This window comes from Nesoenas mayeri (assembly GCF_963082525.1).
Source record: "Nesoenas mayeri genome assembly, chromosome: 4".
NCBI lineage: Eukaryota > Metazoa > Chordata > Aves > Columbiformes > Columbidae > Nesoenas > Nesoenas mayeri.
The window spans coordinates 20,463,618-20,488,724 of NC_137540.1; positions in this window are offsets into that span (position 1 = coordinate 20,463,618).

Consider the following 25,107-nt stretch of genomic DNA (forward strand, 5'->3'; position numbering starts at 1 on the left):
TGGGAAATATGTAATTTAATCACAGTTAATAGGTTTCCCATCATTGATTATTAACATCTACATTTAAAAATATAAGAACAGGGAAATGTCATACTGGGTGAGACCTATGGTCCATCTTAGCCTGGGATCCTCAACAGCAGCAACAGGAGATACTAACTAGGGAGAATACGTAAGCCTAGTCTTTATCTGGGGTCATTCCCTGTTCCTAAACAACCAAAATCTCCAGACCAGGAATGTTAAAGAGTACCTCCTTGTCTAATTTGCTCAGTGTATGTTTATATGTTTAAAACATATGTTTATGTTTTAGTTTATGTTTATATTCACAGATTCATTTAAGCCCTTTTGAACTCACTGACACTGTCTCCACAGTCTTTCATGGCAACACATACCAAAATTAGTTATCTGCCTTGTAAGAAAGCATTATCTATTATATTTTAAATAGATCTCCTGTTAGTTTCAACCAGTGCCTTCTAATTCTAACATCACCATGATAGCAGCTAACTAACATTTTGCATTCACCTTATCACGTCTTAGTAAACCTTGATGATAATCCCTTCCAGCCTTCTCTGTTTCAAACCGAACAGTCCTAGATGTTTCTGTTGCTCCTCATAATGCACATGCTCCATCCCCATTATCATTTAAGTGCTCTCCTATGAACCTTTTTTTACCTCCACTATCTCCTCTTGAAATGCAGAAATCAGAAGTACACAGTACTCAGCATGTGGGCACATCAAGGTTTTAGGTAATTAGGCTCTCTGGCCTGTTCTCTGTATCCTTCCTGATAATGCCAGCAACTTATTGGCTTTTTGTTTTGTTTTGTTTTGTTTTTTTGTTTGTTTGGCTGCTGCTGCACACTGAGATGGTGATTTCACAGGACTTTCAATTACGACTCTGGATTCTGTTTCTTGAGGTGTAACTGCCAGCTCTGATGCAGCTTCATGTAAGCATTATTCAATGATCTTTTATTTACCATATTGCATTTAAAACTATACAGTTACTCAGGACTCAGAATTCCTCTGACTAGTATCCATGAACACACACTTGCGTAAGAAAGCCTATGCCAACTTAATGCATCATATGTTTCAAGAATGACCTCTGTAGAAACTTGCAAATCAAAATGCTGCAAAGCACACAATTTTATAATGACCTTTTTGTTCCTTGCATTACTTCTTGTGGCCCATGATAGCTCCAAAGAAATAACAATCAAAGAGAAATAATGGAACCTTAACCACTGCTTTCCTCCTACCAAGGCAGTAGCAGCCTCCATTAAGATGGTTGCTCTAGATACCTTAGTTCAGCAATGTGTCAGAGGCCATCATTTTTGTTGCCCTCCAGAAAACTTGCTACAAATAGTGTTAGAGTACTCCACTTAGGCCCAACAAATCATGTCAAGAACGTAATTTCATGCTATGTATTGACATTCATGGGTTCAGTTGAGACTCTTAATGTAATTTGACTAGTAGTTCTCCTGTGGTTGACCTTTTCTGTGGTTGACTTTTATGGGTAACACATTTCCCCTCCAGTTTTGGACCTGGCAGAAACCAGGTTGACTAAAACCACACAGAATTCCAAAATCGGTAGCCCAGGTACCCACATCAAAGTGGCAGGAATTACCATACTGGTGGTTCTGGCCACACATCAAAGCCAGGCCTTCTATACTTCATCATTCCTAGCAGTAAACTTAAACCTATTATATCTTCAGTAGCTTTAAGTCAGCACTTGTTGAACACTTATTGTTTACAGTCCTTCTGGTATTTCTTTTAAATTTCAGGACCTCCTGGAGTCTTTATTAGCCTTCCACATATTTGATTCACTCACGTGTTCTCCTGGATGCATTTCAGACACCTCTTCACATTAGATGCCGTGGCTATATCTTTAGATTATTCTACTGAAAACCACTTCTAAGATGGAAATGTCCCTTTCTAATGTGCTCAAGAGTTACTACTTATCCACTGATTCTTTGTGGTTTTGACCACATTATAAACTAAAGCCAGGGACCTTTTTTTTTAATGGGGATAGACAAAATATTGAGCAATCTTCAGCTTACACAATGTTTTAAGCCCTTATTTGATGTCTCTATGTTAGTCATGCCTTAAGGCCCTGTAGAGAATTGTAGTGCAGTCCTAAGCCTTAATGCAACCATACCGATGCACAAGAGAAAATAACAAAATATAAACTGTTCTTCACCTTCAATACCTAACGAGAAGCACAAGTGTTTGTACGTTGGTGCCTTCAGTTGTCTCACTGCTGCCACCATCTTCTTTCCAAAGAGCCACCGATAATATTTTGAAGGAATTTTCCTTCTGCTTGCTGGAGAAGGAGGCATTCCTATTCCTGGTTGTAACCAGACACACTTCAAGCTAGTACAAAGTCTAAGTTGAATTTGACTATTTGGACTGGGTGGAAGATGCTCCCTAAAACCTGTGTGTCCTGCTCATAAGGTTTAAATCATTTAAGCAACTTTACTGCAGTTCCTACAGTAACTTAAAAGAGTCCAGAAGCTCAGCAGGAACACTGAAGAAGCAGAGGCAGGCTGACAGACATGGTGGAGGATATTATACTGTTTCTTACCACCAACATAAGACCACCAGAGCAGTACAACAGACCCAAACAGAAGGGATAAAGCAAAATAAAATAAAGAAACAATTCTGAATCAATGCAAACATTTGAAAAAGGCTTGGAACTAGTCTGTAAACATTTTAAAACAACAGACTGGGTTTGTTTGTTTTTCTAAATCAGTTCACCCTTTCCTAATTCACTTAAGACCAAAAAGTATCTTTTGAGGGTTACCTCTGCAAAAGCGTACATCGGCCACATAGTGCATGCGATATGGCAGGGCTCTGAGCACACTACTTGGCCTGAATGGCCCCAACCAGTCTCTTTTGGGCCCATACTCAAACATTCTGCCCATTTTTCATTCAGAAAAACAGAAAATGGTGTCTGGAAACAGTAAAAAATTCTTATTCTCTCTGCTCGCCTTTGACAAGAAATGAAGTGATCTAATAATAAATTCTTCCCCATATCCATCATTGAACTTTAAAAAGAAATCCATTCCTACAAACCCCCATAATAGCTCTGCCTTCATTACATCGATACCTGAATTTAGATTCATTCTGAAAGGTGAAGGACAAGTTTAGTAAAACTACCAAGAGAAATGATGGTAATAATGAGTATAGCCCACAGTCCTCCTTGGCCTTTAGGACAATCAAAGTAAAATAAATTAAAAGTCAGAGTACATTTAATCACATTTAATCAGATCTGTAAGTTGTTAGGAAAAAAAAAAAATGGTAGGAGCCACCTTCAAAGAAACCAACCAAATAAAATACCAAAAAGAGGTTATTTTTCATGCTAGGAGTACTAATTCTTTACAACTCCTTGACAAAGGGTGTGAAAGCAAAATGTTTTCATGGACTCAAAGAAAGACTGTATAAAGACTTGAGAGAAAGATCTGTGGCAGGCAACTAAGCAGGCAAGTCACACTAGGCTTCCAAAATCCTAAGCTAAAATTTATTGGTGGCTGAAAAAGTAGTAGAGGGGTCACATATGTTCCTACTTCTAATCTTCCCTAGCCACTGTCTTAGGGCTGACAAAACCAAAATACTGTTGAAATAAGCACTTGTGTTGAAAGCAGAATGCTAGACCAGATGGACCCTTGACTCTGAACTGGTAAAACTGCTCTTAATACCTACTGAGTAAAACTAGGAAAACAAATGCTACGACACTTTACCTCTCATTTCACATTTTCTTATAAAGTCAGGTTTTCCTTCAAGAATCTCAAAGATACACCCGTATACATGCCAGTGCTCCCATGTTTGAGGTGGGGTTTTTTAATTATTTTTTTAGTATACTAAATACAAGCCCATCTACCTCTGCAATCTTTGAGAAAAACACAGATGTATTATTTTAAGAGCACCTGTTTTAAATACAGCTCCTCACAGATGTCCGCACTCTAACCTAAGGACAATGTCTGACCCAGTTTTGTCTTCCATACTGCAGCAGAAATGGCTCCTTCTGTGGCATCTTTGCAAGACAGGTAGGCTGCTGCCAGCTGCTTCTATGTGTTCTGTTATTTTCACAAGTTACGTGAGGCAGAGATACGAGAGGAACCCAGCACAAAGCAGCAATAAGGGAGTGCTTTGCACCAAAAGGAAATGTGGGATAAGAACTATATTAAGACTGAAAGGGTAAGCAAAGAGTTTGTGGCTTAAAGCAGTGCAATGTGTCAGCAAGAGAAAACAGCAGCCTTGCTGGCACCGTTGCAGACCAGAGCCTTAATCTGTAAATCACTGTGCAGCCAGCACGTCAAAAAAGTTTGGCCACCCCAGTGTACAGGCATCGAGCAACAAAATAACCTACTGTGCTAACCTCCAGCGGATAACCATGCAGGCACGCAAAACACCCAGCAGTCTAAGAAAGAGGAAAAGTAAAATTGCCAAAGTCCAATTACTTTGAATCAAGAGGCCAAAAGTGACAAGAGCATGTCCTATAATCTTAATGGAGAAAAAAGTCTCAAGAACAGTAGACTGTAAATTTCCTCATCTCCATTTGGGAAAGCACTGTAGAATTTTTGGCACTAAGATGAGACGTCAGTAGTAATTTAACTGTCAAATATTACTGCCAAGCATTGGTAGTTATTTCAAGGTATAAATCCAGGTTGCCCTGAAAGCCTGGACTGCTACCTTCTTCCCCACTATCACCACTGGTATTTTATAGGGATCATTTAGTCATGCCAGAGAGGTTCAGATTTTTAAATAAAATCAGAGATTTGCAAATTTTAAGTTGCCCTAGCAGTACCGCTTTGAAATCGGGTCCATCTTTCTGAAACACCCTGTATTACCCTTCCCAGGGCTGACTTCTGCTTTCTGTATTAACAGATGTCTGTCCAGTGAAACAGTAAGGACAAATACAGTTCCACTTTTAACGGCAATTCAGGAAAAGGTAAAAATCTTTAGACCAGCATAACAGGGCCTCCAGTGCTAATTCATAAATGAGATGAGAATCTAAGATACTCACTAAAAACCTGATGGTCTAGTAGCAATATTTTAACAGCCAGATTTTACGCTTTCTAAAATATATGTGTCATCACGGTCACAGCAAGCACACACCTGCCTCACAGTGCTAGCATCCTGATATTTTTAGAACTCTTTCTTTAAAAAAAAAAAAATTGAAGTGTTCTTCTATTCAAAGCTAGCACACGTATTAATAATATTCAGTGAATGTAGCTGCAATAGAACAGACTTGTTTCTGTGCCAACTGCCAAACATTTAGTAAGTCAAGTTCATATTGGCATAAAAAATTATTTAAGAAAATATAATATTCTTTGAAAATTTTGTAATACCTCAACATTTTGGCTAGCATGCAAGTACCCATAAATGAGTCAGACCTTGTTTTCCTTCTTAGGAGATATTGTTTTAACTTAATTGAAAATTGTAGCAGAAATTCCATGAGGATATGGCATTTTGCTTAATTTCAATATAAGAAAGGGATATTTTAAATTAAGGAGATAAGTTTTCAAATCATTTAACACATTGAGTTTTTATAAAAATTGAAATTTAAGAAAGGTCTTCCACTGAGAACTCTAATCCATCATAGTTAAGCACAGAACCAAAAATGGTGTTTCATTTTTTCCAACAAATTTGGAACCAAGATGTTGAACTATTCGAATTTCCTGTGGTACGAATGTCATCTTTCTTGGTCACCTCTAAATGAATCTGAAATCGAAAGACTGCCAGGCAGAAACTACCACTGACAATTATTTATCTGGGCTTGGTTTGAAACATAAATCTTAATGAGCTACACAGCTACCAACATAAGGTACCAATTCTCCAAAACTTCTATTTGAATACTGTTCATGAGAACTATGAAGAAAAAACAAACAAACAAACAAACAACAAGCTAGGAAATTGTTTTGTGTCCAAAGGATTTATGACTGAATCTAAATGGAGTCATTAAAGGATGTTCTTGGCTACAATTGTATGTCTTTTAGTAGCTGTATCAGACTTCAGGCTCATATTTACTGGCTTGAACCAACAGTTCCCACATCACTAGGCTTTATTTGTCTATAGTATCAGCTACATCCACATGGAGCAGGGCTACATTTGGGTTCACCACCTGTCACTAACACCTTTATGCCTATGTATGTCTACCATTTCCCAAGGTACTATAATGATATCAATGAAAGGGACTCTAACACCTCATAATAAAGACTCTAGTAGACCACTGTGGCTTTGTGTGGACAACACGCTGGGGTATATAAAAGATTGCTGTGTAACGAGAATTTGGGCATCTTCATGCTTGGCCAGACTGCTATAGACAGCAACATTATGAGGTACCAGGTGGCAATTTGCATTGGACCCAATACAGACATCGTCCTTCTGGAAACTGTTGCACAACCCCAGCTAAGCAAGAGTAACTCTCACAGGCTCTTCAAATAAGTTTCTAGTTCCTACTAAGTCATCATATGGCTTCTGGATTGCTAGAGGAAAAACGGAGAACTGCAGTAGTTGTGCACCTGGGCACTGGTATCTCCAATGCTGCTCACATTCCCCTAGCACACCAGGCCATTTCACCAAAACTAGCACTGTAGTAAAGATTCCTAGGCATACGCTCATATAGTCCAACACGTCTAGAGGCAGTGGCCTCGCTGCAAAGGAGTGCAGTCTATGAGGCTGAACTTGTCTACATTGCACCAGACAACTGCTACAGGTACCTAGGTAAAAAGACATAGGCCATCATGGCCTGAAGGATTGCTCCCTGCCAGTCTTTCATCATTTCCTTCTCTCTCTCCTTCAGTCGTTCTTTCCTTCTGTTCCAGCTGCCATAAACAGTGGTCTTTTCTTCCTCTAGTTCTCCCTGGAAGAGACAGTTGTTTTCTGGAATGTTTTCACCAAAGGTGAAGAATACAACTGCTCCTTGGTTTCTGGGAAGTCTCGGTTGCACCTACTATGACTTTGTAGGTGCAGCATGGTAGCATAAGCAAAGACCAACCTGTTTCTTCTGACCTGTTGGTCTTGCTGAATAATCTTCAGAAAATAGGGAAAGGCAGCTAACAATGTCAATTAGGTGTTGGTTATTTCCATACAGCTGCTAGCACCAGAGTTTGGACTAGTTCACCATCAGTGTGTACGTTTCTCTCCATTTTAAAGTGAGTCAGAGTATGATTCAACATTGTAGACATTTGCAGTTCAGACTAAATGATAGACATTGTGTTTTAATTATCTTCTTCCATAGTTAACAGTTTTTTTGCTCCTCAGAGACTACTACAGAATGAATCACTCACCCTCTTCTACGCGCAAACTTAAAATTCATGTGCCTTCCACTTTTTTTTTTTTTTTAATTAATCAACTTTCAGGTTAAAACTTTCTCTTGAATACTTACTGTTTGACAAGGCAAAAATCATACGCCACCTTACAAAAAGGGCCCAGAGAGTGCTGGTGAATGGGGCTGCCTCTAGCTGGCGGCCAGTCACTAGTGGTGTTCCCCAGGGGTCAGTGTTGGGTCCAGTCCTGTTTAACATGTTTATTGACGAATTAGATGAGGGGATTGAGACCGTCATCAGCAAATTTGCTGATGACACCAAGTTGGGAGGGAGTGTCGACCTGCTGGAAGGCAGGAGGGCTCTGCAGAGGGGTCTGGATAGACTGGAAAAATGGGCCGATTCCAATGGGATGAAGTTCAATAAGGCCAAGAGCCGGGTGCTGCACTTTGGTCACAACAACCCCCTGCAGTGCTACAGGCTGGGCACAGAGTGGCTGGAGAGCAGTCAGGCAGAAAGGGACCTGGGGGTACTAATTGACAGGAAGTTCAACATGAGCCATCAGTGTGCCCAGGTGGCCAAGAAGGCCAATGGCATCCTGTCCTGTATCAAAAATAGCGTGGTCAGCAGGACAAGGGAAGTGATCCTTCCCCTGTACTCTGCATTGGTGAGGCCACACCTGGAGTGTTGTGTTCAGTTCTGGGCCCCTCAGTTCAGGAAAGACATTGAAGTGCTGGAGTGGGTCCAGAGAAGAGCAACACAACTGGTGAAGGGACTTGAACATAAGACCTATGGGGAGAGGCTGAGGGAGCTGGGATTGTTTAGTCTGGAGAAGAGGAGGCTCAGAGGTGACCTCATCACTCTCTGTAACTACCTGAAGGGAAGTTATAGCCAGGTAGGGATTGGTCTCTTCTCCCAGGCAGTCAGCAATAGGACAAGGGGCCATGGGCTTAAACTCTGCCAGGGGAAATTTAGGCTGGATATTAGAAAGAAATTCTTTACAGAGAGAGTGGTCAGGCATTGGAATGGCCTGCCCAGGGAGGTGGTGGACTCGCCATCCCTGGAGGTTTTTAAACTCAGATTGGACATGGCACTTAGTGCCATGATCTAATAAACAGACTAGAGTTGGACCAAGGGTTGGACTCGATGATCTCTGAGGTCTTTTCTAGCCCAGTCTATTCTGTGATTCTGTGAAAAAGGTTATTAACTGCATTGCAGATAGTATGAGCTTACCTTAAAACAATCTATTGTGATAACACATGGGACTCCAAAAATGGCAGTAAAGGCATCAATGCAGGTTAGTTTAGACATAACTCCAAGTATAGCATCATACAAGTTTGTCAAACATTCCATTCAGAAGAGCCATGTGAACTTTCATTGTGTAAGAAGCTGTTCTTAGCACATTATTATAAAATACACAATCTTTGAAAATAAAGTTTGGATTAAAACAAATGTCTTGCTGGCTCTCAAGTCAGCTAGCTGCCTGAAAAACAATATCTTTTGGGGATACATTAGTTGTGTGGAAGCTTACCTAAGAGACTGCAACTGATTTCTATCCCACTCTAACAACAGTCTAACAGAAGAAGTGCTTAGTTCCCACACTGCTTCTACATCAAGTGAATATAGTCCAAACACTTCCCTCTCTAGGCCCTTTTTTTGCAAACACACAGTAGTGGCTACAAAGCATAAATCAAAGTGCAAGCACTCTTCTGAGTTTGGCTACTTGGTGTGTTTTTTCATTGCTAGACCAGCCAGTTTTGTCCCTTATTCCCTTATTTAGGGGTTCCCCCATTTTCCTTGACAAGACAGAAACACAGAAGTTCTTTTATACTCCTGTATTAAAACACTAGGCCTGGATGGTCTAATGGCAGCATGAGTTTGCAAAACCACCCATGTCTGGGTAGGGTCCTATGAATACTTGGTATTCCTCTAATAATAATCTCTTTGTATTATTAAGCTAGTTTGATTGATTGCCCAGTGTTGATACTCAGTATTTTATGGTATATTGTGTGGCCTGTCACAAAATCTGTTACTTGTCAACAAGTAGGCCACCAGCAGCAGTATGCCAAATGTTGTGGAATGACAAATGTAATTACAAATGGTATTCTGAAATGCATCTCACAGTTTCAATGTGTAGCAGGATTTATTCAGTATTTTATTCAGATTTTATTCAATATTCTTAGAAAAGCCTAGCAATAGAAATGCAGAGAAGGAATCTGAGAACTCAGAATGCAAAAGGGAAGTCCATTACACGCTTCAAAATAATCCAAGAATCAGATGGCACATGTGTGCTAAGGCATTTAATATAAAAGCACAGCATATCTATCCATTGACATATGAATATACTGAAATTGAGGAAGCAGCAGAGAGCAAAGGGAAAGCACTAAGGATATATCAACAGTGGACGGAAAGCGTATTGCTTTCACCTACTAGAAAGATAAAGCACATTACAGAAACAAACTGTGTGGGCAGACAAAGACAGGTTGAAGTAGAAGGAACATGAAGAACACAAAAGGAGGGATCATAAAACCAAGCGAGTCAGATGCAGAGGTTCAAGTTATTGAGAAAACCCAGAGGAGTGACTGTAACATGCTTAATATATTCCATGTGAATATATGCCTGCCAGTTCCCTTTCACCATCCACTGTTCCTATACCCCACCGCATTTCTCCTGTGGAAGAACCTGCTCTGAAAGGCCTCAGATAGAAGACTTGCCACACACCCTATGTGGGTCTTCCCACATACTCCATGTATAATTCACTTCACATTATCTGGGGCCGGTTTACAGAAGCTGGGATGAAGAAACAACATAAAAATCTTTATTGAAAAATAGGGAAAGTTGAACATATGTTTCAGTGAAGTTTACTAAGTCCTGTAAAAAAGTACTGTGTGTACTATTCCCAAACTATTGTCCTATGGAAAACCTTAAATTAGAAATATCTGGAGTGCAACAGAAAGAGGATCTGTTCCCTCTGGCCTGTATAATCCTTCCTAGCTTACACCACCCACTCAATTCAACATCGCTCCATCATAAAGTTGGCAAAAGCATATGCAGAGGTCAAGATAATATATTGCTAGAAGATTGTTTTAATCACATTTCCTATTCAAGAGTCTCCTTTCCTAATAAATATCCTAGTGATCTGTGGTTTTGACTTTTGCATGCAGTTCTATGAATACTAATAAGAAATTGTCAAGTGCACAGTGAAAACTGGGTGGGCAATAACAAGTGGTGATAGATCTAATGGCAATTGGGAACTAGCTGCAGCACTCTCTTCATTCCTAGGTTTTCCTCATATTTGGGGGTTTAGAAGTGTAGACATTTTAAGGGTGTACATTGCTTTGGGTTGTTGGTAGGGGTCCATTAAAAAACTTGTGTTTTTTTCTGCTTATCACCAACCACTGTTGTTCTCAGTGTTCTGCTGGTTGAGAGATGTAGTTGCCAAAGGGGAAGGGCATGGTGATGTTGGGGTGGTTGGTCAGAGATGACAAAAAGTACTCCCTGAACAGCAGAAGCACATCATAGGGGATTGTTTCTATTCACTAAAGATGATCAAATCCAGAATATGAATTTGATTGACTCAGGTATCATTAACCTCTTTTTTATTCTTTCTGAGCTGTCTCATTGAATCTAACTTATTTTTCTCAATTCCTATGCAATGTCTCAGTGGCAGTCATTATTACTTCATATGGAGGACAACAACCTGTATGTCAACAATATCTGTAATCCACAATGAAGAAATACGTTGTCATGATATGCCATGACTTTTCAACTACATGACCTGAGACAGCACTCAGCCAGTGCATAACCAACATTTAAGAGATACACTGGTTTAATTAGAGAGAAGAAGAGATCACCATGTTGTTGCTCGAAAACAAGACTAATCCATCAATCTCTTGCTAACACATAATTTAACCCCTTGTGTCCAGGCAAATGTATGAGCCATAGTTGTGGTCATTCTCATTATATTTTTTTTTCCCGACATAGAAACAGTCCAGGATATAACCCATTATTTCCTGTAAACAATGCCTTCTTGATACGTCATTTCATATTCATTACACTCTCAATCACAGCTAACTTGACTTCTTTCGTAAGTGCTATTTTTGACCAGGTGCCTCTTCAAAATTATGCAAATAAAAAAAAGTTCTTGTCCAAACCAGTCATTACTGTAGTTTTCTTTGAGTGCCAGAGACTGAATTCAGTGATGTTGTTAAATAATTCTGAGACACACATCCAGACATCTCCTTTTTTTTTTGGTCCAGTACTTTGATATAGAAACCAAGATTACAAGACAGTTTCATCAAAACTCAAAAAACATAACTAGACTTCAAAGTACATGACTGGAGGACTGCAGCATGTTCCTAAGAAAAAGCAAGGAAGACTGTAGCGTGAATAATTTGCTTGTGAAGTCACACGTCTTGCAGCAAAAACCTACTGGAATTAGTTGAAATGAACTGAACAAACACATAAAGGCATAGGGCCTGGTCTTGCTCCTATTTGATCATAGCCACTTTTGAAAACTGATGGGTTGCACAAATGTGGCAGTAAACTGAAAATACATTACTGAGTCATGCTCCCTGCAACATGCTGCAACTAAGGACAACAGGCCCTGCAAGGACATGCAGTCCTTTGAAGAAAGTATTCTGGCAAGCTCCCAGCCTTTCCCTCTTCGGAAATCTCACCACTGCATAGCATTTCTTTTTGTGCTTTTTTGGCAACCCTAGATCCAGTGTGTTGTAGAACTGCTGGCATGTCACAGATTTTAAATTGCTGTGTCAGCTCTGGTTTTTGCATCATAGCAAATAACCTCTCAAAATAAGCATAAGTGAGGTGCAAGATATGTTGTCCTGGCACTTGAAGAATTGTAAGCAGATGGCAAATAAAAATAGAGTTCCTCCTATCAATACTTTTCATTGTAAAATTATTGACAATACACTGCAATTCTGCACAGACAATACTGAGACACAGTGGTCCCGTTTCAGTTATCTCTAAAACTGGAATACAGAGGTGAGTCACTTGTATAAGCTATATATTTTAAATAATTGTATTGAAATAGATTGTTTGACAGGATCACAGTACTAATATCTCAAAACCAGACTAAATCTAAATTGCCCAGATTCCAAAACTAAATACTCATTACCTCAGAAGCCTGTTCTGTTAAGCAAGTAAATGTAAACATGATTTTAGTGACATCAGTGGAGCAACTCCCATCCTTAAGTACATGCCTCATTAAATGGCCTTGGCCAGGGCTGAAGAGAGAACCTCAGGTATTTCTTCAGGAAGTATTAAAGCTATAAGTTTTAATTCTGAACTATGATACCTTTGGTCAAAATACTATTTAAGAGAGTCACAAGAAAGGCAGAGGCTCTAAAGAGTAAAGAAGAATAGATACTCCTCTAAGTCATTAGTCTTTTGTCACTCTTCAGTGTTGAAATCCATGTAGTCCAGTGCCTGACAGATTAAATACTAGAAATACTTCTTCACTACAAGGGAGGTGAGGCACTGGAACTGGGTGCTCAGAGAAGCTGTGGAAGCCCCATCCGTGGAAATGTTCAAGACCAGGTTGGATGGGGCTTTGAGCAACCTGGTCTAGTGGAAGGTGTCCCTGCCCATGGCAGGGGGGTTGGAACTAGATCATCTTGAAGGACCCTTCCAGCACAAATCATTCCATGATTTGATGAAATAGAAGTACTACAGGATATGTTTTTAAGTAAATCATGTGTTTCTTCCCTATTTTGTTCTCCAAAACACACATCCCTGTTTTATATTTGATTGTAAATGTTTCAGTTAAAGAATATGTCTAGTACTTTGAAAAAACTTAGCATCCTACACAGAGAAGCAGAAGTGTATGTGATAACTCTTTAAAATAATAATTTGAAATATTACTATTTTGCTAAGTATTTAGTGATACAGAACTCACAGTTCTTACTGTTAACTTCACTAAAGGTGGAAATTTAAAAACTAAACAAACTGAAAAGTACTTCAAGATTTAGTTAAAAAGAAATAATTTTTGACAAAATAGTAAAGTCTAAATCTTAAACAAATATGCAAAACTTCCACTAAATCAATAGTGGAGTGAAAATTAGATAAGCAGGCTTTACTAAAACCTTAAAAATTTATATTCTAAACATATATTTTCCTAGAGAAACATCACAGGGTAGTGCAGTGATTCAGGAGATTCTGATTTCTGAGAGTATTTTTGCTTTACCTCTCAGCTGGCCCGGACGTAGAATTGCAGCAATGCTATATTGCTGCTGTGTAAATGTTTTAGAGCTTTTTTCAAACAATTGTTTTATAGCAAGAGTACTACCTTGGAGCTGACAATTAGTAAAGCCCATTAGAGAGTATTTTACACCATGCCTGCCATATCCTACTGTCCTTTTTTTCCTCCCAAATAATTACTTGTAATATACATAACATACATTTAAATTGGTTTTGGAGCATGACTAACAAATTAATAAATCTGAACTCCATCTAAGCATATTCCAGAACCAGGATCCTTCCAGTCACTAACTGTCTTCTTCTTGAGAGGCTAGAAGGCTGCTGGTTTTTTCAGCTTTGAGACTTGTTTGATGAAAAACAAACGGGCATCAAAATACTTCTCTCTCACATGCCCCCGTTATCTGGAGAAAGTCAGCAAAGGATAAGAGGTGCTGGAACAGCAATCATGGCCTTTATAAACTGAAGCCAGTATATTGCTTTTTTCTTCAAAACTCAGTAGCATATTGACTTTTTTCTTAAATTAAACATATGTATGGGCATCAGTTTGAGTGAAATAATTCTCCAGTACAAAATAAATTTGCATAATCCAGAAAGAAGACATAATCTACATGATGGCTGTAGAATGGCATTCTGCTTTTCTCTTTAATACTTAAAATTAGTAGTAGAGCTATAGGCAACGAAAAAGATGATCGCTGGATTCAGTAGCTATGATTCACACAAGACAGCATAATTTTGTTCCATGTCTGTCTTCTGGTATGGAAAACCAGGCATGAAATGAGAAACAAACTGAAGACTAATAGCATGACTATGTCTTCTTACAGGATAAAAAGATAGTAAAAAGGCTAGACAAGATGCATAACCACACGGGCAAAAACTACAGACCGAAGAATATAAAGATGGATATTTGAATAAAGAGTCTCTTCATTTTCCTAAGAAAGCTTAAAAAAAAAAGGTTTGGACAAATATTAATTCTCCAACTAAGTCTGGTTATGAAAAATTAAATTATAATCCTGATTCAGCAAAATTATTAACTTTGAACACATGTGCAAATTATTCAGTAACATTTACTAAATATGTGATTAACTTAAGAAGATTAGAATTAACCCATATGTAAGTTAAGGGAGGACACTATAATTCTTGACAAAGGCTAACTGATAAATTGGCAACACATCAATATACAGAAATAAAAACAAAAAATCCCAGCACTGATTATGTCAGAGATGGAAAACTTTGCCAAGCAATGACACCTTAATTAGTACCACTGTCAGCTGCAAAAGGTCATCTGTTTTCAACGGCAATAGCAGCATTGTACAAATTATGGTTGGCAGACTGGTATCTCCTCAATCAAAATAAAACATAAAGTGATCCTTAGTGGACCAACTGCAGCTGTCCAATCATAATAAACAAAATTCCTTAGTTGATTTCTTTTTCTCAATATATGTTTTCTTCACCTTTTCCAAAAATTAAACAGATAGAAGAGAGGTGAAGCAAACGACATTTTAGGCTGATTTCTGTATGTGTTGGGTTATCTGAGATACACAGATAAATCTGGGTGTTAGTGTGAAAATTAAGCAGTGTCAGTTTCAAAATAAATAATGTTAATGGTATTTTCATGATCAGCGTTTTTTTTATGTTAATTGCAAAAGCATTTAGACTGTGGTACTCATAATGTGGGTGGTGAAGAGAGTTACTTCTACACATTTGTCGTTTCTAGAGAACCTATTGCATGTTGGTTTAGAGCACTGCATGCAAAAATTAATGTAATTAACCTCAATGTTGGTATAATGCAAAAGAGCACATTAAACAAGGCACTTAAAATAATGGAATTAGTAATTAAATATTGAGTTTGAAATGTTTACAGCAACTGGCCTAAGGAAATGCTGTAGAAAGAGCAAATAAAGTGTGTGTTTTTCCAAGTCAAATCTGTTTGGGCAAAAATCTGAAGGCCTTGGTAACACAGTAGCAATTTACTCCACAAGTCTCATAAATTTATCTGACGAAAATACAACCCACCCATGACATACCATCAGTAGGCTTAAGCTAAAACACAGTAACGATATCATAATTTCTCACTGGATCTATCATTGCATGCTCAAGTTATAAACAGATGAAAAAGTTTGAAAGTGGAGTATGCACACCCCATTTCTTTTATCATGAAATAAATTATGGATGTGCACAGTTGCTCTGTCACAGATCAATACCAGCAATTTTCAGTTGATTTCATGTAACTTTGAATTCTCAAGCTGTTCTATCAGTTATTACATGTATTTGCCTAATTTTACTCATGAGTGATTTATGTGAATCTAAGAATAACACCTAAGCTGTTACACACTGTAAGGTATCCCGCTCAGACAGTATTTATTAAATAGCACATATACATTCAGCACGGAATGTACAAGTAAATACAAAAAATCTTGCCTCTAAGGTCTCAGATAAACAGAACATGGTCTGGTCTACTGGAATCCAGTAAGTGATAACAATAAACCTTTGACACTCATTAAAAATGTATTACATTATGAGTGGCGTTTATCTCACCTAACTCTAATAACTGCACCTGGACTAAATTTACAATCTCAACTCCATTTCTAGTAGATTCAGAGAGACAAGCACTTACACAGGATGATTTTTCCTATCTCTATTTGAGATTTTAGATAAGACTATGCTTAAACTTAAAATATAGGCAAAATTTGCTTCAATCCACAAAGGTCTGACCCCAGCCTAAACAAAATGAACAGTGTTACTGAGAATGGAAAGAATGCCTATAGAATATCTGTTATTTTTAAGAGTTTTTAAGTTATTCCGTACCTTATTTCAAGACAGTCTCCAGTCACAGTTTGTCATTGTAGATCCCTTTAGAGAAATTTAATAAACTTTTACTTATTATTCACAGCTAAGAAGCAATGACTAAATTAATTTCATAGCAGATCTTCCTTTAAACCTCTCAGGCAGAGAAAAGTTTTATTGCAGATCTAAGTTTAATCCTCCTTCTCAGAAGCTACTGGGTTTTATGCTCTTTGATCTTTTCCTCAGCATCATCTTCCCACTAGCCCTGTGTCTAATATCCTTAATGGATGAGCCTCGAGTGTTCTTAAAGTCCTTTCCTTCAGCCTCCAATACAGATCAGTAAAATATCCCTGTAGGTAGCAACTTTATTCTGCCATTCTTCAACCAAAAGCTGGCAGTCAGACAAATACTCATTCCATGGTCATTCCTAGCAACCAGCTGGGCCTTTATGGAAGCTTTTGATGATAAATACCAACCACAAGTTTCATTTTCCACAATCCTATATATAAAAATACGATTAACTCACCACTTTACCTAATTGTTTTCTCACCTTGCTTTCTAACATACATTCCTTCAATTGCCAGATGCTCAGCGACCTACAGGCCAAGTAGCTGCATGTCAGTAACAAGGTTTGATAAAGATGAGCCAGAACTCAGAAAACAGGTATGATATAGTGAAAAGAATCTAAAATCATGATTCAACGGACTTAAATTCTAATCCTAGCTCTGTACCTGAGTTGCTAGATGGCCTTTATTTCTTGGCTCACTCTTCCACAATTTGTCTAAAGCATAAGTACTGTACCATGCCTTCAACAGAGACTATGGATTTAACTGGCTTTTCAACTCTCCTGCTGTTTCCAAGATTACATCCAAAGTTCCCTAGTGTGAACAGGTCACGAATGCCTGGTACAAGCTACAAAATTAAGCAGTGGTCATTGGAAGAGACTGGTACCATCACAATTGATCTATTGCCCAAAAGCAAGGAAATTTTTCAAAGGGAAGCTCCTGGAGAAAGAATCATCAAGGTGAGGTCATTCCATAGGACTGATTAAGCCAGTGGAAAGAGTGCTGCAGTAAATGTATTTCTCCATATATTCATCAAATTCCACAAACACAGACTTTTCAGGGTTAGGTAATGTCTATTTAAGTCAATGGTTCTCAGTCATTTTAGATGTGCAACATACTTCAAATAAGCTTAAAATGTTAAGGCATCATTTTCCTGATTTAAAAGTCTTCCATCAAAAAGAATTTTATTTAAAAGCAAATGTCTTCTCTAATTACCAGAAAGGCTGTAGGAAAAGCTACAAACACACATATGAAGTAAATGGATTTATGCTTCAGCATGATATTTTCTATTGATCTTTTCCATACAAAAGACTCTTTTTCAAACTAGTGTCTGAGGAATTGCTCCCAAAAAAATCCACAATTTCTGCTGCGTGAAGATCTCCCAGAGGCTTCTGCTGTTTGTTTTGCAGCATTTTAATGACTTTTTTTTCTTGATTATATTTTTTCAATTAAAATTTATATTTACACTGAAAGTATGAAAATGAACATTTTTGTCTATTTTCCAAGACAACAATCTTCATTAAATATTATTTCATTTTTCCCTGAAATATAATCCTGAGAAAAGATCTCATTAAGCAAAATTTGAAGATAACTAATAATCTCTGTTGATGAAAGTGCACAAAGAAAGACAAAGTATCTTGTATTTCAATTGCTGTCGTCCTCATGAGGGAGAAGGTATTAGGTGATACAATCCCATAGTTGGTTTTAGAAAAGCTGAATCTTAGGAGGCTTTTTACAATATTGTTTAATTCCACAGTGATAAAATAAGCAATTTTTTCTTAAGTGAGAGAAGTTTTAGAAGAAAAAAGATAAATTCCACAGTTACCTCTAGATCCTGCTCCTGTAAATGTTTAGAAGTTTCATAAATTTACATCTATAAGAATTTTCTTTATACCAACCACAATAAGTGTATCTGTGAAACAACTTCATTGGCCTGACAGCACCTGAAGTCACGGTGGAGGTGATGCTAGATGTTTGGGAGGGGAAAACAAGATTCCATTGCACTTGAGCATGACCTAGTGGCTGGTTCATTGAGTGGCATTTATGGTAGAAACAGAAAAGGCTGTTGTCTGGATAAAGGGAAAAAAATAGTGGCCTGAAATGAGGTGAGTAGATGAAAGACCTGCGCTCCCACACAAATTAGACAGTTGGGACTCATGTGCCTTGTGCTTGGACCCACCAAATGCACTATATTTTATGACTAAGAAAAATGTTCTAACAGATTTGCATGGAGGATCAAAATCTGTAAACTTCCTCATTCTTTCCAAAGTGTTCAGTATAAGGCCTATTTGAACTATATAAAGGCTTACTGGGCTAAAAAAACAGACTTAGTAGCACACAGTTAGTATCACTATTAAAACAGAGGTTTCATATTTTTTATATTCTGTATCTAAATTGTATATTATTCCAGTTAGACAACTGAAAACTCTGCTAGTAAAATAAATGGTAAAGGGGTATATAATCTATATTGTTTACATGTTCAAATCATATCTATAGTTTCTCCAGAAAGACTGTATACTTATTCTTTAAACCTAGGAAATAGTTTCCTCAAAGTTAGCCAAACTATTATTTGAGCACCCTGGATAAACTATCTGGTAGATCAAGCAACTGACATCTGTGCCTATTCAAGCTTTATTGATGCTACTTACATCATAAAAATGTAATGTGATTGCCTTCAATTGGGAAAAAATTAGTTTGTCTTAACCATGGAATAGCCCACCCATAGCATACCCTACAAATCCAAGGCAATAAAATAAAAAGCCGTTTGGTCTGTACCAGTCAAACCAACATGGTAAATGGGCATATGTATTATGTTTTCATTACTGATTTTTAGCTAAATCCCTTGAAATGTAAAACAAACTCATGTTAGTGAAGCTGAAACAACTGTAATACTGTTGTGCCAACAGAATCTGAATGCCTGTTGACAATGATTGACAGACATATATTTCCAACATAAAAGGTTGTAAGCCTCCCATCCTCTTTATCCATGTCCTGTAACATCAAACAGGCTTTTGCACCTCTTCATTTTTGTGGCCAAAATACTTCCAGTCATGATCAAAATTACTGAGATGAACATTACATCAAGCCACTTAATCGCCCCAGCTACTCCTTGACGGTCATTCAACCACAAAATATTTACCTTGCTACCCAGATCTGACACCCAGTGAAGATTAAAATCTTGGCTCTGATCTACACTTTCATTTATTTTGCTGTCTTCTCCCTTAATAAATCAAGAGGATTCAAAAAAGAAATAAATTTAATGGTTTGGTCACATTTGTCTATGTTTCAGCAAGATACAGCTTGCCCTAACGTTGACCCTTAGTTCACAAACTCACAGGCAAAGACAGTAGGTATATAATTCTGTTTGCAAATCATTAAAGCCTAGACCTATTACTTTGACTATGAACTCTGATTTTAATCTTGGAAAACACTTCATATTAAAGCAGAAAACATACAATTATAGTGATTGGTATACTCCATTCTGAGTAAACATGTCATTTTAAGAAGGACAGAACACGTTGGGAGTGAGTAAATATATTCCCAAAAGAACTAAAATAACATTGTCTTTGGTCCTGATTCCTGAACGGGACGTACTGAAAAGCCTGGAAAAAAAATCATGCACTATGTCATCTCCTGTTTAACTAATGAAAAATTATTCTTAGTTGAGATAATTCTTCATAACACCACCCTACAGAGTTCATAAATCAAATTTATATGCAGCCTTTTTGGATGAGCAAACTGCACAAGGCTACTTACTGTACACAGGCTGCAAATACGTCAACCAAGGGAAAGGCAAGCCTACTTCACAAAGCCACATATGAAAGAGGAGAAACCTCCACAACAGGAAGTTGTGGAGCTGCCTGTGGGGTGGAAAGCACAAGGAACCAAGCTCCTTACCACCCACAGTCACAGTTTACTGGAGCCAGGTACAATCTCTTGTATGATTCCCTTCTGTGTCAGTGCTTCAGTAACTTTCCTGCACAGGCCTGCGTGCATGAAGGACATACTCTGTTAGTTTGCTTAGGGGACAAGGAGAAAGTGAGGAACATTTTGTGGTAAGAAATAATGCCTTCCTTTCCCTTCCCTCCCTCCTTCCCCAACTATCTTTTTGTTTTAGTTGGATTTGTTGTAATGAAATGGCCAATATAGTTCTGCACCGAACATCCACAGCTATGTAATTGTCAGCAGTCTTCAGGTTTCACATGAACAGAATTCGATAGAACCAGCAAATCCATCTCAGAAATGGAACGTAGTGACAGACCTATACTGATATTCAGGCATTACACAGCTGTTTCTAACAGAGAGACACACCTGTGTTACCTGTATAGTCCTCTGTATTTCTACCCAGTTCCTCCCAATCTTGAAGTATATGCTCATTTGCTCTTTGAACCCACACTTCACTTGCACTTGGTGGCAGGAACTGAAGTCCACACAGTGCTTTTGCTTGGGCTGGACCCCCCATCTGCAGTAAGGATGGCTTTTCAAGACATTTTCACACTTCTTACCAGAAGATTACGCAGATTCTTCTGCAGCAGACCTAAATAACTAAAAGAATCCTAGCTTTCCGTACAAAATCAGAGGGTTGTATGGACTGCACACATAAGAAGAGCACATCAGTGCTTTTGTGTAAATGAATGAAGCCCACCTAACTTGTTCTATAGATCCCTCACAACTGATACTTCAGCAAGTGCTTAGCTGGGCAACAGTTGATGGCTTTTTGCTGTAGAAAGACAGTAGGAAAAGAAAGAGGATAAGAAGAAAGCAACCACAAATAAGCAAAGAACTCTGATTCATGAATGAGAAAACACTGATCTTGGCAGTCTTACAAGAGTAATATTTTCACTAGAATGAACTGTTCTCAAACAATTTCTCCAATATGTTAGATACAAACAAGTTCTCCTTCAGTATGAAGTATGCATGTCTTCTCTTTCCACCTCTTTTTTTAAGTTCCAACCCCAAATTTATTGTGGCCAAAAACTGTCAAAAAAAATCCCAGTTTCTGTTTGTATTTTAGCTGTGTTTCTCTCTCATGGTATACCAGAGCAGTGACGCAGTACGGGATCTCATTCCAGAACAATGTTTCTTTTCCTCTGTCCTCTTTTAATAGTCCCTTGCCACAGAGAAACTACTAGCATTGAGTGAGTTTCTATGCCAGTAGTACTCAGTTTTGGAAATGAATGAGATTTTCTTTGACTCTCAATGATATTCGTAACTCAAAGAAATACTAATGCTTTGACAAACTCATAGTAACCAATAACATGTTATGGATTACTTAAACCACAAGTGAAACAGAACTGCCTGTGGGAGGAAATGTGGTAATTGTTAAACAGTGGTTAGCTTCAGAAACACTTTCAAAGTTTAGACAAGACACAAAGTAAAGAACTCAGCTTAACTGAGACTGAAAAGGTGATGCAGACAGGCAATCAAACCTGGATCTTGGCCACAACTGATTCCCCTGCTTTTGCAGATACAGCTTAATATCTGCATATGATGAAAGCCACCAGTTTGCCATTCTGGGGAAATCCAACTCAGCTGTTATCTAAAAAGATGCAATTCCAACTGTTTCCAGGGGGAAATTACATACAGCCTTCTAATTGCAAAAGCGCTGTATTAGGGGACTTGCTTTGCTATTGATTCAGATGAGAAACCTGAAATTTAGCACTACTGCTCATGAGGGCAGCCTGAGGGGATCTCTACTTAAAATATAGATATTGTAAGTGAAAATTACATACTCTGTCTTCATTGCCCTGAGAAGATAGTGAGAACAGCAGCAAACAGCTTCCTGTTGGGTACCATGAGTGCAGGTTCTGGTGACATCTTGGGGCAGGGGCAGAACTGGTGGGGAAGGCTCTTCTTCCACTGCTCTGGCTATATTTTCTCCACTGAGGCATTACTAGAAACTGAATTCAAGTTGCATTAAGGTCTAGCACTGAAAACAGGGTTCCAATTTAATAAGGGAAAGCAATAGCTTTTGTCCTCCCTACCCAGAATGACAGCAGTTTAACAGTACTTACTGTTAGAATAGAAAATACGTAACTTAGAAAGCTAGCAATAAATAAACCCAGTAGTTTTCTGTGCTCAAAACAGCTGAACTGACATCCCTGGCCTACTCTTGGTTTGTGTTATGCCACCTTACTAACAGCTCTGCTTTAATAACAAGATTTTTGTTAGATGAAACTCTAAACAAACCAATGCATTATTTTTAAACAATAGCCCTGTTACATTTTTTACTGTGTCTCCTGATTTCCACATTTCTGAGGTTCTTAGATATTTTAAAAAGTAAGAACTTTCACTGAGAATTAATCTTATAATGTCCTAAAAAGTATGACAAGAAATTGGCTATAGCCCATTATATTAAACTAACTGCCAAAGTCTCTTTTCAGTGGATTCATTTTCTATTTATTACTTGAAAAACTTAGAAACTAGAAAAAAGTCTTAGAGTGTCTCATGAAAGAAGACAATATTTCTAAGAATATTTTAGTACAGTATAGAGTTGTCAACACTTGGTTTTCATTGCAACTTTAACTCTGTTCTTACCTTTCTCCATATCAATATTATCTTTATCACTGAAAAAACTGGTGTGTGAGGTTTTTGCAAGAAAAAGACATGTTTCAACCACAGAAAGTTCATAGATATACACCTCAATCATATAAATTATTTGGAGCAAGAAAACCTTTACTCCAAAATACTCTGTAAAGTAACGGTGAGACTTCATGTTTGAATGATGGTCTGTCACATCATGGATCTAAAGTAAATTTTTGAAGCTTTAAGAGATTTGAAGAGAACCCAGCATGGTTATGGAAATATATGGTTAATAGAAAATCAGATGAAAATGGGACTAATGAGCTACAACGCATACACAAGCTGAACATTTTGGGGTTTACATAGGTGTAAGTCATTTAAATATGTTTATCTGAACAGTGTCGGGAAGTAAAACCTAGCAGAAGGCAGTTTTGGTGGCAGTGACTTCAGCAGTGGGAGATTAACTGAAAGGAGTAAAAGGTCAGAGAAAAAATCTGAGTGGATTAAGAATGCAAAGGAATTCCCAGAATGAAAATAGGATTTTAGATAGAGATGTCTGCTTGTCTGTCGGTGAATTTACATTGTCCCTATCACCATAAAATCCCCAAAGCTGGAAATCTCAGGGGTAAAAAGGAAAAAACAAATATTGCCTGCTGTGCCTCTGAGACAGCGCTACATCACCTATATAACTCTTGGTTGAGATTATGAGCTCTTTACATAGACCAATAAGGAAATGACTGAATGTTCTAACTGAAAATCATTATTGTCAGACCCATAAAGTATGGGTTCTCAGAATTTTGGCTAGAGTCTCACCATGTTGTATGACAGTGATCTACCACAGACTTTCCTGGCTATGTAACAGCAAAATGAATGGTTATACTTTACATCACAGCAATTTAACATTTTGCATTGCTGAACAATAAACATAGGATAGAAAGTATGGCATAAGTTCAAAAAGGAGTTTTGTTGTCTAACTTCTGTAGTATTCCACTGGAATCTTACTATGCACAGTAAGAGTATGTGAAGTGTGTGTGTAAATTTAATGAAGCAGAAAAATGTACAGAAAGACCTAGAGTCAAGAAAATATCTTATTTGTCATGTAAAGCTAATTAATCCCTGCAATTTCATATGCAAACCCCTCTGATATTGCAAGTCCACTCAAGCAGCACCTTGGATTAAAACTGTATTTACCTATGTATGAAGTAACATAGATTGCAAAGCACAATACCATGTGCTAAGTTCATATTATTATCCATAGATCAGAATACTCAACCTTTCACCTGCATGTCTTATAGTGTTCAGTTTGACAAAGTTAACTCCTGGCACCCCTTTTTGGCAATGGGCTGGGAAGGTTCCCAAGTCAAATTGTTATTTTGGATATATTTCTAGTCATACAATGGAATAGGGACCAAGGGACACTCAGGAAATGCAAGGGCTAACTTGTACTTGTTCCTTGGAAGTTACCAAAAAGAGATGAATTTACATGAATTATTCTGATACTGGCAGTCAAAGTCTGATTATTCCTGAGACTGGTGAGACTCTCCAGCGAATTTCTGAAGAATACACCCTATCAGTTTTTGAGAAATGTCCAATATACTGCTCACGTAACACCAGGTTGCAATGGTCTACTCTTTCCAAGTAGTAACAGAAAAGACTGGGGACTGTAGCCCTAGACTACACATACAAATGTAGGAATAAATGTTCTCATTCAGAGCTTCTCTGGAACAAAAGAAACACTTCGACACATGTAATAAAGACAGCAAAAGCATTCCACAGTTCCAGTCCTTTCTTTCTCTCTCTCTCCTTCCCTCCATTGGTCTACATTCCAGGAGATTTTTTAATTATCAACCTTTAAGGTCTGAATGTTTGTTGGGTCTCCTGTACTGGAGCTGTTCCACCTTGTGTTAACATTTATATATTAAAGTGAGAAAAAATGCTTCTACAGTCCTAGAGACTCAACAAGGCAACTCAACAAGGAAAGAATTCCAGTTCTAACACACCAATAACTGTGTCAGTCCTCTGGCCCTGCAGGCAGGACAGAGAGCACAATGCTCGTTTCACAAATCCTGATGGGATGTTAGCACGAGCAATGTAGCTATTTATCCAGGTCAGTCAACGCTAAGGCAATCGTAGACTTGAATAGAGCACACACTCAGAAGATTGTAGAAGTGAAAATTCAACCAGCTATCGCCATTACACACTCTCAGCAGTAGCAAAAGCTAAGGGTCTTGCTCATAGAAACTTCAGAACTTATAGAAACTT